Here is a 12,500-nt window from a genome sequence, read left to right on the forward strand (position 1 = left end):
AAGCATCGGACGTGCCCCGCAAGACGTGACTCCCGACAACGAAGTGCTGGTGTTCGAGCGTCTGTTCGGTACGTCCCCGACGAGGGCTGTCCCCGAGAAAAGTGAAGAGTTGACCGTAGGAGATTGGGTACGCATTGGCAAAACCAAACGCACTTTCGACAAAGGTTACTTACCTAACTGGACCACCGAATTGTTTCGCGTCACTGGACGAGTGCATGGCCGTCATCCTGCCGTCTATAAATTGGAAGACATGAACGGAGAAGTGCTCAAAGGAACGTTTTATTTACCCGAGTTACAACGTGTGACCAAAAAAGAAGACGACGTGTACGACATCGAAAGCATTCTCGAACGCAGAACCCGTAAAGTGGGCAAACGACGTGTCAAAGAAGTCAAAGTACGTTGGAAAGGATATCCACCCAGTTTCGATTCTTGGATCGACGCTTCGCAAGTCATCGACTATAAAAAGAAGAAGTGACCATCATGCCCTTTCACACATCAGACGCAGCTACGTCGACCACTCCTTCTTCACCCAGTTCTTCTGTGCAAGATTTACAAAAACAACCCTTGTGGGTGTGGTGTGGAGAACGTGTGCCTAAAACGCAAATCGTCTTTTTCTGCCAAATCTTCGTGGTGTATTGTGTCATCGGGGCAGCCATCGCCAATTTGAGTTTGCAACAAGGAGACAAACAATTGTGGACCATTTTATTGAGCAGTTGCATCGGTTACCTGCTTCCCAATCCCTCCCTGAAATTCTCCTCGAACGGGAACGTTGTGTCCAGTGCCAGTGCCAGTCACCACTCCAACAACATCAACCACAACCAGAACCCCATTTTGGGCGGAGACACGCCTCTGACATCCACTAACCCCTCGGACAGCCACATAACTCTGGAATTATGAGTCACCAAAACCAATTTTACTTAACCTTACCCAGTGACAGTTCCATGGAGGTGTTTCCCAACAACACGTTGTGCTGTTACACGGCCAAATTACCTCAAGCCATCCCCTTAGATCACGAAGCCCATTGGGAAGTGGCTTTAGTAGAAATGATTCACCCTACACAAATCCAAAACATCACCGAAAAGCAAAACTATTTTGAGGTGGAAATCCTGAACGAACAATTACAAAACTACATGAATGACATCGGGTTTTCAAGGGACACAAAACCAGGCAGCAAACCACCCTTCATTATCTACACCGTGAAAATTCCGGCAGAGTTTTATTTTAGTGGCCAACATTTGGTGGACACTATTGCGGACAGGTTCGAGTTCGCCTTTGGCAAAGCCCTGAACAGAGTCAAAAAAAGTGTCACCCTGGAGTACCATAAAGTGGCTCGTCGCTTACTGATGAAATTTCAGGATACTCAACTGTTGTGCTTCAGGTTCAATGGTAGTTTGTTTGAAATTTTGGGTGGACATTCAACAATGGTCGCAAACAATTGGAGCCCCAAGATCAACAATAATATGGATTTTTACAGAGCTTTTGGAAAACCGGTAGAACTGAACCAAGGACTGAATTTGATGTTTGTGTACTCCGATGTGGTGGAATACAACGTAGTGGGACACACCTCTGTGCCATTACTGCGTGTCATTCCTTTCAAAGTGGATAGTACCACGACCGGTGACCAGGAAGGTGGAAACACTTACCACGTCCACCGCGAATTTGTCCATCCTCATTATTTACCCGTCAGCAAGTCGTATTTGGACACGGTCAACATTGCTATAAAAGGAGATTTGGGACAAAATATTCCATTCACCAAAGGAAAAGTCACGGTGAAACTCCATTTTCGAAAACGGTTTTCTCACGATTCGTAAGTAAGTCATATATCCAGTGTACCAAGGGGTGGCTCGACAGCGAGGACACGGTTTAGGAGACATGTTAAAATCGGCCTTTCGTTCGGTGGCCCCGGTGTTGAAACCGATGGTGACACGCGGATTGCACGCCTTGAAAGATGCGGCACTGACGCAAGGCAAAGAATTTCTCCAAAATGTCATCATCGACAAACAAAACCCTAAAGAAGCCTTCATGAGGGCAGGCAAAAATGTCTTGCTGCAAACGGGCAAAGACATTTTAGGCCGACGAGACACACCTATAAATGCCCTGCATGCTACCGAATCAGGCATTCAGCAAGGACAAGGCAGAAAGAGACGACGAAGAAAACACCCTTTCACCAGACTTCAAGCTAGAAAGGCCAAGAAAAGAAGAACCGTTCGAGACTTAGACGTTTTCGATTATTGAGACACAGCAACAAAAAAATGATGCACCGAGAGTCTTGCGCTTGTTCCAAGACGGAACTGGACCTGTTTGCCATGCCCCCCACCATGATGACCATGCAAGAATCCCAGTGGGTGGAATTTCATCCCGTCTCCTCATTGACCGATTCCGCTCCCATCGAGTTTGAAATCAAAGGACAGCCCGAAGATTACATCGATCTGAATAGCAGTTATTTGTACTTGAAAGTCAAAGTAACCGAAGTGGACGGTGACCCTCTCATTGATACGTCCAGAGTAGCTCCCGTCAACAATTTCATGCATTCCTTGTTCAGTGGAGTGGACTTGTACTTGAACAACAAACTTGTCAGCAGCAGCATGGATACTTACCCTTACCGAGCGTACCTGGAAAATCTCTTGACGTACGGAAAAGAAGCCAAAAACACTCATCTGGATGCTTGCGTGGTATGGAAGCCTGACGCATTAGGTGCAAAGTTCGACAGCACTACAATTGATGGGGATGCTCAAAATTTATCGGGATTTATAGAACGAAGAAAGAAAATTGCACTAAGTCGTAGTTTAGAACTGATGGATCGTTTACATTTGGACATGTGGTTGCAAGAGAAATATTTGCTGAACGGAGTGGATGTCCGCTTGAGACTGAATCGCAGCAGTGCCGCTTTCCATCTGTTGTCTAATACTAACGATTACAAAACTGTCATCCAAGAAGCCAGACTCTACGTGCGACGTGTGGAAGTGTTACCTAAAGTAGGTAACGACATCAGTCAGACGTTGAGCAGAACGACCGCCAAGTATCCGATCCGACGAGTGGAAGTGAAAACCTTCACCATTCCTAGGGGACAGCGATCCATGATTGAAGATCATCTGTTCCAAGGACAGCTACCCAAACGTTTGATCCTTGGTATCGTCGAGAATACAGCCTTCAACGGAACTGTCGATAAAAATCCTTTCAACTTTCGACACTTTGGCGTGTCCAAGATCGAAGTCAGTCGCGATGGCAAGACCTTGTGTACCCGACCTTTCGAGCCTAACTTTACCCAGAACAATTACTTGAGATCGTACTTGTCCCTGTACGAAGCCACCGGACAGTTAGGAACCAACACCAGTCACGGCATTACGTACGAGGATTATGCAGGAGGCTATGCTTTGTGGGCTTTCGATTTCACTCCAGACCAAGGCAGCGACGAGGGACATTTCCACCCTATAAAATCAGGCCAGATTCGTGTGGAAATTCAGTTTGCAAACCCACCCCCTGATGTAACGGTGAACGTCATCCTGTATGCAGAATTCGATAATACCATAGAAATCAACAGTTTGAGAGAAGTCATTCTAGATTACTAGAAGCCATGGAAGACTGTTATCCCTCTTTACCTAGTGGAGACACTTTGGACATGGAATGTGAGGAGACCGTAGAAAAAAAAGAAGAAGTGATCATGATGAAATCAAGATGGCCAGAACAAGAAGCCCATTTAGTCTCCTGTTTTGCCAAACACTTGGTCGATAAAATAACAGAATTGATCAAGAAAAATTGTTATGGATGTCAAAACGATCATCCCAGTCAAATTCAACACGATAAATGCCTGATGTTGAGTCAAGAAGAAAAATTGGACGAGTATCTGGACGAAGCTTGGAGTCTCATCTCGAACAAAGACGTGTTGCACCAGTGGTATAAAGACTTGCGTGAACATTCTTGTCCACCATTAACCACTCAAGAGATCCATCGTATCGAAGCTCTCCTGAATCAGAGTGAGGAAACAGAACGAATAACCGTTTATTCGTCAGACATTTTCAAGCAAAAAGTCAGGATCGAATTGACGACTTATTATTACCTGTGAAGAAGAAGAAGAAAAAAAACCACAAAACAATGGATACCTGGGAACTTTATTACCTTTTGAACCACAGTTCGTATACGGCTTCTTGGAATCCTGTCGTCTGTGCTAAAGATGAACTCCCTCATCGCAAACCTAAAGACCATCAAGCTTACGTGATCAACACGGACGACAGTCATCTCCCAGGAACCCACTGGGTAGCCGTCTACTTTCCTCAAGAAGGATGTGTGGAATATTTCGATTCGTACGGATTGCCCCCTTTGGAAGACGATATCATTGACTTTATGAGAAGAAATGCTCAAACCACCCGATTCAATAATGTGAAATTACAAGGCACAGATTCGTTGGTGTGTGGACAATATTGTGTGTATTTTCTGCATCATCGCAGCCTGGGCTATTTCTTAGAACATTTAGTGACTCATTTTGATCCTCGTTCTTCTGCTAGAAATGATGTGAAAGTAGATCGATGGTTTTGTGACCATTATGCTTATCTTTTGTCTCAAGCTAGGAAACGTAGTGTCCATCAATGGCCTAATGATTTCCAACAGTGGAAATCACAATTTCATTCACAACGTTGTCAGCCCTGTTTAAAGTAGGTTGTAAATTGAAAAAAATGTTAGTGATTTGAAAAAAATTGTTTGATGTTATAGTGTTGGATTATTGTTAAAAAATGTTAGAGTTGTTGTTTAGTGTTAAGTGATTTTTGAATAAAAAATGTTGTGTTATGAAAAAAATGCCTTTGTGGTTTGTTTAGCTATAAGAATGTTGGATTGATGCTCTTTTTTCTTACTATCCCTCTCATGACACTCACTAAACGTTGCGGCTCGAAAACCGTGTGGGGGATGTTTTCCTTCACGTCCGCGCTTTGACTTTAAGAACCGGGGTTGTTTCCAGTCTAACCATCCATTGTCGACTCATCCTCCTACGAAGATGTGCTCCAAACTAGCTAAGCTCAACGAAGCCTACGTGAATTTGCATAGGGTCAGACACAGTCTGATACCAAAGCCAGAAGAAATAGAGAATGTGAGAATGTTAAAAATCACTGAAGACCTAATAGAAGAGCTCTTCAGAGAAGAAGTGAACAGGGAAAAAGAAGAATGGACAGAGAAGTACAGACTTCAGAGACAGCAGCAACAGCAACAGCAGCAACAACAGCAACAACAGCAGCAGCAACCTGAACCTGACAGAGGCTTTGTCGATTGTCGTATCGACACCAAAGAGTTCTTCTTCTCTTTCCGAAGAAGCAGACCTATCGCCAGAAAGTCTATAATCAGAGGACATCGCATTCTTAGAAACTAAAAAAAGAATGCCATAGCAAACAAAAAAAAACAGCCCTTTTCAGGGCTACCCAATACTCTAGAAAAGAAATAACGATAGATTTGCCAATGTGTGTGTAGGTAGAGTAGTGTGAAAATAAACACTAACTCTTGCTTTTAAAAATGTGAGGGTATGTGTTGGTGTGTTTGTGTTAGTAAGTGATAAAGTAAGTTGGTATGGATAGTAGATTAAAATGATGTCTTTTTGGTGTTTGAGGTGTATATTTGGAGTTAGATTGGATTGCTTTGCGTATGTGGATAGTGAATTGAAGTGATTTATAAAAAATTTTAAAATAGTGATGGGTAGCATAAAAAAGTGAGTGAGTGTTTCTTTTAGGTCCGCGCGTTGTTGTTGTTTTTTTTGGTTATGATCTAGGTAAGATGAATTTTATGTTTTTTAGGGGGATGTTTTCCTTCACGTCCGCGCTTTCAGTATAAATTGAAACTCGCTGGACAGTCTAGCTACCCTTGTTGATTGTTCAACACTAGAAAAATGAGCAGCAGACTGAGTAAATTGATGGAACTTCAGATGCATCTGGAGTATGCCAGATGCCTCCTGAATGAGCTGACTGCAGAGGCCCTTGTGGAAGAAGCCAGGATAAAACAAGAGGAAGAAGAAAGAAAACTGAAAGAAGAGGAAGAAAAAAAGAGAGGGATAAGGTCTCACGTGTTGATGATAAAGAAATGTGAGGTGAAGCCCTGGGTGATGGAACCTCCACAGGCAATGACTGCACCACAGTTACAACCACAACAAGAGGTAATTGTTCATCCTCGAATGAGAAATAGAAGAGAAAGAAGACAAAGGGAAGAAGAAGAAGTGTTCACTATTCCGCAAACGGAGGAGTGGGATAGTGAAGCCACTCACCCCCCGTCAGCTCTTCCAACAACTTCAGTCAATTGGACCAATGACTGGAGTAGGCGTTGTGTCTGTGGTGCCAGACCCGGAAGGTGCCATCATTAGCCAGGTGCCTCTGAAGTTCCAAAAACAGTCCTTTTCAGGGCTACCCAATACTCTAGAAAAGAAATACAATTTCAATTTGCCAATGTGTGTAGGTAGAGTAGTGTGATTATAAACACTAACTCTTTTTCAAAAAATGTGAGGGCATGTGCTTGTGTGATTGTGTGTTTGTGTTAGTAAGAGCTCAGGTATGTTTGTGTGAATAGTAGATTATGGGTTTCTTTATTGTTTCTTAGAGTATGTGGAGAGTATAATTGAGGTTTATATTATATGAAATGAGAAAAGTGGGGATGTTTTCCATCACGTCAGCACGTTGTTTGGTTATGATCTAGGTAAGATCAATTTTATGTTTTTTAGGGGGATGTTTTCCATCACGTCCGCGCTTTAAGTATAAGAACCCACAGTATTCGTGGTTCAAACCATTCTGCAAAGAATAAAAAGAAGATGGCGTCAAACCAAATGGACAAAATACAAACCTTGCAAGACGTTTTAGACAACTTAGGAATAATGGAACAGATGCTAATAAGACTGGTTGAAGACCATTATTCCTATAGTCCCCATCGTGTGAAGATGGAAATTAATAACTTAAGAAAAGCAAAGGACAAGATTAGTGGTGTCATGAAAGAGATCAAGGAGGAGAAGGAGGATGAAGAGGAAAGAATAAGAATAAGCAAATGGAACGAAAAAATTGAAAAAGAAGAAGAAAATGAAAAGAGGAAGAAAGAAGAGGAGGAAGAGAAGAAGAAAGAAGAGGAGGAGAAGAAAAAAAAAGAAAGAGAAGAAGAGTGTAGGAGATAAAATAAGAACTTGGTGGAGGAAAAGAAGAAATTAGAAGAAGAAGAAAACCCAAAGGCCCTTTTCAGGGCCAGCCATATTTCTCGAAAAGAGATAGCCTTTCCATTGCCTTCATTTTATTTTTTTTTAAAATAGAGACCCTCCCTGTTTCAATTTTACATAGACCCTATACAGTCCCAGGTTTTTTTTGGCCATGTTAAATTTACATAGACCCTATATTGTCCCAAGGGTTTTTGGCCATGTTAATTCCCATAGACCCTATATTGTCCCAGGGTTTTTGGCCATGTTAAATTCCCATAGACCCTATATGTTCCTACGATTTTTCTCCATGTTAAATTTACATAGACCCTATATGTTCCCAAGGGTCTTTTTAATGATAAATCCCATAGACCCTATAGGATCCCCCTTCACTACTATCCATAGTGAATATGTGTTTGTGATAATTAAAATTCCTTGATGCATTCATATCTATTTATGGAATGCATCTAATTAAAAACAATCAAATCAATACATTTTATTAGGTTTTTTTTCCTTTAAAAAGTCGGAAGAAACAGATTGAAACAAGAGTTTTCGATTACTAATACAACTACTACACAAACCAATTTGTTAGTTGGTTGCATAGCTTTTAATTTTTCTTCAAACTTTGGTTGCAGATATAACTTGACTGCATGGTCTAGTCAATTGTGAGGAACATACTAAATTTCTGGCTCTGAAGTCATCAAAAAAAGTTTAAATTCACCGTTCTCAACAGTTTAAATATCTTGACAACTCAAAATCAGCATACACGAGTTTATAACACCCTTTTTGATAATATTGTCTTTGCAGTTTTTTATTTTCAGATACGAATCGCGGATCTGAAAATCTTGTGTATTTCGCCTTAGGTGCACACAGGTGAGTCGCTTTCATGAGATCCATTTATTGAGAGATTAGAAATAGCATTTTATACTTTCTGGGTTCATCTTATATATAAAACAACAACGTGAATGGTCATTTTACCCAAAATATTGACATTGCATCATCTATAAAATTTTAATATTTAACAAATATTCTAAAAGTGAATGAAATTTGTCTCACAAACAAACTAATTAATTCAAACATATTAAAGATGTTTCAGTCTTTGATGAGTATGTTAACTGAATAGGTGTGTGTGTGTGTGTGTGTGTGTGTGTGTGTGTGTGTGTGTCAAATATTTGTGTACTTCTATGGGTTCTATTTCAAGATATTAAGATTGACAAGATTGCGTGGAACCTAAAAATAGCTATGATCAAATTACTAATAATAATATTAGTAGTAAACATGATGAAAGTTTGTGGTTGTTTCCCATTGGACAAGTTGGTGGGTTCTTAGAAGAACTACGTTATTTCCCTTTGGATGGGATAGGATGCTTGAATACATGTGTGTGTGTGTGTGTGTGTGTGTGTGTGTGTGTGTGTGATTTAGTGTAGTAACATCTGAAGTAAACTGAGCAAAAGTTCATATTCGTACATGTAATTCTAATGTCAAATAAAAATGTCTGAACATTGTTAATCGCTTCGAGTATTGAAAATATCGAAAAGTTCATTTCAGCGTATCAAAGGACACATCTCTCTTTCTCACATGGAGCTATCATTCAAAGATTAACATCCCTGTAAACGGAATTAGCAAACCTCTTTATCTGATTTAAAAACAATCTGTCTGGAAATAAGGGCCTTGTCTTATTTATGTGCATCCATTTAAAACAAACATATTGAAATTGTGTTATGCCATGGTGCCTAAAATTGTGATATTATGAACCAGTGTTAAAATACTGACCTTGTGTTATGCCATAGTGTCTAAAATATGGAATAGTATGGACCATTATTAAAATACTGATCTTGTGTTATGCCACAGAGTCTAAAAATGAGATAGTATGGACCATTGTTAAAATACTGACCTTGTGTTATGCCATAGTGTCTAAAAACAAAGATAGTATGGACCATTGTTAAAATATTGAAGTGATACAGTCATTAGAATGCTTTATATGCTCAGTCAACCAGGTAAAACATCACATCAGATATCGCTCCGAACATAACTTTACTGGTACATTTTCACATTAATGGTTCAGATTTTATTTAAATAAAAGATCTGATTTGATAGAAATGGGTGCAGATGATACGGTTTCCCAGCCAACAGCTCTAAATCATACAGGGGAAAACACAACGATTCCGGACAGAAAACAGTGAAAAAAGAACTGAATTTATTCTTCTTGACATTAGGTCCCATACCAAATCTTCTTGACATTAAGTCCTATACCAAATCTTCTTGACATTAAGCCCTACACAAAATCTTCTTGACATTAAGTCCTATACCAAATCGTCTTGACATTAAGTCCTATACCAAATCTTCTTGACATTAAGTCCTATACCAAATCGTCTTGACATTAAGTCCTATACCAAATCGTCTTGACATTAAGTCCTATACCAAATCTTCTTGACATTAAGCCCTACACAAAATCTTCTTGACATTAAGTCCGATACCAAATCTTCTTGACATTAAGCCCTACACAAAATCTGCTTGACATTAAGTCCTATATCAAATCGTCTTGACATTAAGTCCTATACCAAATCTACTTGACATTAAGTCCTATACCAAATCTTCTTGACATTAGGTCCTATACCAAATCGTCTTGACATTATGCCCTACACAAAATCTTCTTGACATTAAGTCCTATACCAAATCTTCTTGACATTAAGCCCTACACAAAATCTTCTTGACATTAAGTCCTATACCAAATCGTCTTGACATTAAGTCCTATACCAAATCTACTTGACATTAAGTCCTATACCAAGTCTACTTGACATTAAGCCCTACACAAAATCTTCTTGACATTAAGTCCTATAGCAAATCTTCTTGACATTAAGTCCTATACCAAATCGACTTGACATTAAGTCCTATACCAAATCTTCTTGACATTAAGCCCTACACAAAATCTTCTTGACATTAAGTCCTATACCAAATCTACTTGACATTAAGTCCTATACTAAATCTACTTGACATTAAGTCCAATACCAAATCTTCTTGACATTAAGTCCTATACAAAATCGTCTTGACATTAAGTCCTATACTAAATCTACTTGACATTAAGTCCTATACCAAATCGTCTTGACATTAAGTCCAATACCAAATCTTCTTGACATTAAGCCCTACACAAAATCTTCTTGACATTAAGTCCTATACCAAATCTTCTTGCCATTAAGTCTTTTACTAAATGGAAGTCATATACGACATTTAAGTCCAATACCAAATATTTTAACATTAAATCCTATACCAAATTATGTAACATTAAGTCATATACCAACTCTTCTTAACAGTAAGTCTTATACCAAGTCGAAGTCATATGCCAAATTTAAATCCTATACCAAATATTCTTGACATTAAGTCCTATACCAAAATTTTCTTGACATTAAGTCATATACCACAAGGTCCTGACATTAAGTCCTATACCAAATCATCTTGACATTAAGTCCTATAGCAAATCGAAGTTATATACTAAATTTCCTATACCAACTTTTCTTGACGTCAAGTCCTATACCAAATCGTCTTGACATTAAGTCCAATGCCAAATCTTCTTGACATTAAGTGGGACCCCAGGTGTCCGAGTGGTCTAAAGTTCTCGCTATTAACGATCATTGCGATCTCACCTTTGTTCACGTGGGTTCGAGTCTCAGGCTCGGTCAATGTGGATATGGGAGAAAGCTGCCAATAGCTCCTGTGGGTCGGTGGTTCTTGCTGGAATTTGCCCGGGTTATTCCTCCACCAATTATACTGGGCCTCATGACATTTATGTAATTAGAGCCTATCTTGCGCTGATAATGAGTTAAACCCAGGACAACTTGACGTAAGTCCTATGCTAAATTTGGTTTCGATACATGAAATCCTTTAAACGGTACTTATAAAAAAATATAATACATGATGCAATGAACAATTTCTAAAAGTCAAACTCAGTCAAATATTGACTGGAAAATGTAAAAAGTAAACATGACTAATTTAAACTTGGACTGGAAAAGGTGATCGCTGAACTTTGCCAATCACTTTTTTAATATGAAGCTTCATACCAAAATTAAAAGAACAAGATTTAAATCACTTTTACTTATGACTTCTTAACATAAAGCCTCTGACCAAATTAGCCATAATACATTAAGTATTTTAACAGTTCTTGAAAAGGAACAGGATTCATGACGTAAACAACGGCGTAAGATTGGTAAAACTATATTCCGATTAATATAATATGGATGGGGCCTAAAAGTTATGTCAAGGGATGTAACAAGCCATGCCTAAACTAAATGCCTCCGTTGCTAAGTGCAACAGGCAAGAGCTGCAGTGGCTCCGCGGTTAGCACGCCAGATGTGGCAAGAAAGACCCGGGTTCAAATCGTGCCACCAGTCTGGGTTCTCTTTGGGTTGGCTAAAATAAACGAACAGTAGTAGCTAATAACAAAATGATTATCAAAACAGATTAAAAACTGTCTATAAAAGGAGTGACCTATGTTGGACAAAGATTGTTTACTTGGCTAACACTGACTTGAAATATATGTAAACACAGTTAGCTGATAACTCTAGGCCTGAAATAATATGTAAAGAGAGTTGGATAACTATTCTGGGTTTAAATATACTAATGTCAGAATGTTCCATCAAATTTATCTAAAATTGGTCAAGAGCTTTCCCATCTTTTAAAGCACATTCCCCTCCCAAAGAAAATTTAGACCAATATGACGAGCATAAAGTTAGAAATACCTGGATGACATTTTAAAGATGCTGATCCATACTAGCTTTTGAGTATGTAATTGCTGTATCAAATAAACGTTTGTATCTTTCCGATTAATGGTGCTACTAGAGAACTTTGCATGAGATTGGATGATTTATATTATCTGATACTGAACACAGTTTATATTGTAGTCAGATAGGTTGAAGTGTATAGACACTGGGGTGTCCCTTTTATTACGGATATCCATAAGGTGTTCTTTTATTCTTACTTTTAATTCTCTTTTTAGTCTGACCTTCATATTGTTTGCCACAGAAATGGCAGGTCAGTAACTAAGTAGTACAAAGATATTTTAACTTTCAGGTATATATGAGGTTTGCAAATGTGCTTCTAAATATTTTAGATTTTATTCATTATTAGGCCACACTCTTGAAGATAATTTGTAGTTTTACAGAATTTGTGTTTGGTTTCCTAGCTTCTTTATGTAAAGGTATCGATTTGTTAGGTAGTAGTAAAACCTTGTCTGTCGGAGTTCTGAAACTGGAATGTCCACTTTTCTCTTTTTGTTAGTGTTTGCATCTCTTCTAATCTCTGGTTGTGGATATTCCCGGTCCCTGGCCGGTTTCGTTATCGTTGTAACTCATCTGAGAGAAAT

The sequence above is a fragment of the Sinohyriopsis cumingii genome, chromosome 2, assembly GCF_028554795.1.
Source record: "Sinohyriopsis cumingii isolate HCF-2022 chromosome 2, ASM2855479v2, whole genome shotgun sequence".
In the NCBI taxonomy this organism is placed as follows: domain Eukaryota; kingdom Metazoa; phylum Mollusca; class Bivalvia; order Unionida; family Unionidae; genus Sinohyriopsis; species Sinohyriopsis cumingii.